The sequence below is a fragment of the Belonocnema kinseyi genome, chromosome 1 (genome assembly GCF_010883055.1).
Source record: "Belonocnema kinseyi isolate 2016_QV_RU_SX_M_011 chromosome 1, B_treatae_v1, whole genome shotgun sequence".
In the NCBI taxonomy this organism is placed as follows: domain Eukaryota; kingdom Metazoa; phylum Arthropoda; class Insecta; order Hymenoptera; family Cynipidae; genus Belonocnema; species Belonocnema kinseyi.
In genome coordinates this window covers 149,772,690-149,777,503 of record NC_046657.1, presented here as the reverse complement: position 1 = coordinate 149,777,503, position 4,814 = coordinate 149,772,690, and positions in this window count along the sequence as shown.

Here is a 4,814-nt window from a genome sequence, read left to right as displayed (position 1 = left end):
GGAGCTCTTCTTAATATTTTGACACCAAAATCATGTCGATACACCTTACCGACTGCGAGTAAAGCCACCCACGCTTTAACTTGACAGACTGTATGCAAGATAGAAAAAATAATAATAAGACAAACATTGTACACCCAAAAAATATCTAAAAATTGGTTATCAATCACTTTTTATAGAACACGTAGTTTTTGTTTTATTTATCAAAAAAACATTGAGAATACAAAAATTAAATTTTTCGACAGACGACACAAGCTAAGCCAAACTAAATAGATAACATTTTTTCACCGAATGTAGGGCAAACACATTTTTATAAACGGTTGTTTTTACATTCTTATCAGAGAAGGTATTAGATATGTGTAAAATTTGACAATCAGCCCCCCTCCCAGTTTTTGTCAAATGTTTAAGTTTTGAGACCTCCTAAATCTGAAAAATAGGTTTTTACAAATGTGTCTGTCGGTTTCTCTGTATGTATTTATGCGTGTCTGTCAGCACGATAACTTTTGAAAAATAATTCTATTAGATTGGCCTCTAGTACACTCTTTTAGTGTCCGAAATTAAAGGTCAAGTTTCTGAGCCAGCCATTTTGGACAAAAATTCAAAAAGTGAGTGCCTTTTGATTATTTTTCAGACCATTTCTCTTAAATTGAAGAACTCTCTGAACTGTTATTTATAGTATTGAAAAATTCGAACAATTTATTTAATGACTGTTTGCACAAAATAAAAAATTATTAGAGTTATAGCATTTACAAAATTTCAAAAAACAAACCAAAATTTTTTTTAAAAGGGACAATGAAACTTCGTCAGTTTTAACACCAATGCAAGTTACGAGTTATAATAATATACATTTGGGGGAATTGTTTAAAATTTCAGGGGTAAAGTAGAGTTCCAAGCACGAGATACGTGATTAAAATGTACTCGTTAAAGCCAAAGGAGCTTTAACAAAAGAGAATTCGCAATCACCAAATTACTGTTGTCGATACTTTCACCTTTCGTTTTAAAAGGTCTATGCAGAAAGATCGGGCGCGTAGCGCGAGGTAAATACATCATCGAGCGCGAGCCTAGTATCACAAAATCTTCGTATTTGAAAAAAAAGGAAATTTGAAAAGTTTTCAAGTTTTAGGTTTGGATGGCTCTGTTATTATATTTACAAAATTTGTATTTTTATTATTAGAAAACGATTAAGAAGATATAAAACATGCAATTGTTCACATCACACACTGGTACCTGCCCTTAAGAACTATCACCTCTGGAACTTTTCGAAACCCGATTTTTTATTTCGCTGTAACTACTGCGGAGGAAAGCAGACATTTTTCTGCTTCTGAAAAATACTGGCTGGGTTAATTGACCAAAGATTAAGTGAAGCCTTGAGAACCAGTATACATTGACTCTTTAATGTAATTTTGAGATACATGTAAGATTTCAATCCGACTTTGGTTCACAAACATTGTGGTGTGTAAGTCTCAAATTTGGTTATTAATTATTATTTAGATAATTGTTATTCACACAATCCTTTAGATGCTGTACTCTATAATACCTCATGATTGTGCGGGTGGGGCCTACTGGAATTTCATTCAATTCCTCTGGGGTCAACGGTGTAACAATGCCGCTTTTTATGTTTATTTTCGCTCTTTTTGGCCGGCCTTTATTATTTGAGTACACACCATCAAGAACATCAAAATTCTTTAATATTGCAAAGACCTCACTATCGGATGTCGATAATACAATTTGTTCTTGGGTTGACATAGGCCCATAGGATTTTCTTCCTGTTTTCATTCTAATTCCCTTATCGACGGGAAAAGCGTATCTCCGAAGTTGGAATATCCGTTGCGGATTTATTACTGAATTAAGCCGAATAAATTCAAGTTGTTCAAGCCCACATCCATATCCATCAGAAGAAGGAAGCCTTTTAGGAGGACTCATGGACACGTAAAAAGGAGGATGCCCTAAAGGCTTCACGGAAGTGGCACGAGGAGACGTGGACCTGACACGAATCTTATGGTCGGCAGGAGAAAGATCTCTCTCAGTTGAATGAGGTCTTTCAAAAAAATTAGAAGGTCTGACACGAGGAACACCGGGAATAGGTTCTCCATTTGGTAAACAATCAAACTGTGAGCTTAATTCTGCAATAAAAAAGAGAAGATAATTTTTTAATTATGTTATTTTAGTTCGTAAACTCCTTAGCGGAATATCGGCGCCTCTATATTACACTGCTCTCCATCCCATTTAGGCGGTATAGCAACACGTCGCGTTTTGTATAAGAGTGATAGAGAACGCCAATATCACTTCTCACATCAGTAACTTCGCTGACTCTTATGTATTCCCTCCACCTCTAAGTAACTGGATAGGCCCCGCCACCCAAGTTCAAGCGAGACCTCGCCGTCTGAGACGTTGAAACTGCAATCAGGATTGATGAGATAGGGTTGAGTAGACGCGTCATATGCATCAGCGATCGTGTCTCATTGTCAGCAAGGCCTCATAGCTCCAAGTCCCATGTATAAGCAAAGGACCTAGAGCTGTAAATCTACCTAATGGGAACGAAAGCTATACGAGAAGTGGCACTCGAAACCGCCTAAAAGTAACGTGAAGCTGTATGGAATGGAGGTGTCGATAATGTGAGTACAATGTATAGAAAAATACGAAAAACGGTTCGCTGGTTTTTGAAATAAACAATTTTGCAATTAAATTGTAACAAATTATTTGCCAATTATTTCCACCTCTCCTGCCCTATGTAAAAAAGTTGTAACAAAATGTTTTGTACCTGTAATACAGCCCTCATGCCTTCCTTATATCTAGCGTACAAAATAATAACATATGGTCTGTGTATGCCAGAGTATGCATATCTTCTTCTTATATCCTAATTTTTTCCCATCCTTTTGTCTTAATTTCTTCATCTAAGTCAGAATTAAATATATCAAATAAAGGCATTTTAGTATTTTTGCCTTTTTCCTGAACTGTACTTTTCCTCCAATTTTCTCTTAAAATTAATGTGTCATTACGTAAAATCTTTTCATATTTTTCCAGCAATCTTAAACAGTTTTTGAAAGTTCTTGAAAACTTTCAAAATTCTTAAACCCCCTCACTTCATCCCTTTGCAGCCCATTCCTTTTAAAATGTCTTTCTCTTGCAACCTCCAGCTTCCCCTCTCTTATATCGACAGTTTTAGAAATGTATGGAAAAGCGCCAGCGATCACGTCGGATTTATTCAGCTTTGACATAAAACTGTCAAGAAGGGCCATCATTCGTTGCCTAAGTCAAAGAGCCTCATAGAATTGCTTGTTGCACAACAGACAAAAATGTGGCTCTCGAGGTTTAGGATTGCAAAACAAACACTTCCCACTAAGATTTTCTTGCAGGGGTCATACATTTTCTTCCATTTTCCCGTCGGAAAAATGGGGAGGTCCTGAACGTGGCTAGAAAATCCTGGATCTAGCTGCACGTGTAGATTATGGAGACTTCTGCCCTCCTTAAACTATTTTTACCATTAAAATTCTTTTTTATTACAAAAAAATATACTGACTTTCCGTCACTGAAAGAAACAAATTGGAAAGGTAATGTTTTCGAGAATGAAAAAAGTGAAGCAGTAATTAAAAAAAGATTAAGTGCAAAAAACCATTTTTTCTACATTAAATTGAATAAATTTCGAATTCATTTAAAAAAATTCAGATTTTTAAATTTTACATAATATTATCTAATCAATTTTTACGGACAATCCTTTTATCTTCTAGCCAATTTTAACATTATAATTATTTTCTGAGTTAAAAATTTTAATACGCATTTTCTGTTTCCATATGATAATAGGTAAATATTCGAATAAAGAAACAAACTGTCAGGTTAATGTTGACCAACAGATAAAGCTACGGATGAATAGTCAAAAAGCAGATCTTTGTCTGAAGTATAAAATAGAATTTTAAGAATACTGACCCATATATAAATAAAATGTTTCCGGAATAATTCAGACGAAATTCAAAATAATTTAAGAAAAACTCAAAGAGAGTTTCGAGAAAACTAGCAATTGGGATATAATTTGAATTACGCCAGGAAAATTGTTATTTGCAGAGATATATAAATGTTTTTAAGACTGTAGGTATATCATATTATTATATTTACCCATCGAATAAAGTATGATTACGAAAGTAAAAATCAGAGTATAAATGATCATCATTTTTTCAAGGTAGAGAAAAAACTGAAGGTTGTATTATATGTAAAAGAATATATCCTATAATCGCTATCTTGTAGTTTATAGTCAAGTTAGAATTCTAAATGTTTATGTTAGATTAGATTGATTTTAAAAGAAACTGACTAACAATAACTTTTGAAAGAATTATGAGATGGAATTGTGCTTTAATTTTCTTATTCAGGGCCGCAAAAACAAAGACAAATTCGTTAATCAGCCACTTTTTATCAACGGCACTACTGCTTATTGTTATAAGTTTTTGTAATCGCTGTCGCTCACATCCAGTAAAACGCTACTTAACTACCGATGAACTCAATCTAGGTCACAATTTTTGACTGAGATTTACTCAGATACATCACTTTGAGTATGAAATTAATAGCCTGATAACTGGATTTCCAATTTCTAGGAGAAAAATTATCTTGGTTAAGCTCTCCCCTTTTCTGGACGGTCAATAAATGCTTCGAGTCAGTATTCGACTCCAAAAATCTCTGCTGTCCTTTGATGAGAAACACCCAGTAATTATACCTACAAATGATCGTGTAACTTACAGTCTGTCAAGTTAAAGCGTGGGTGGCTTTACTCGCAGTCGGTAAGGTGTATCGACATGATTTTGGTGTCAAAATATTAAGAAGAGCTCCCT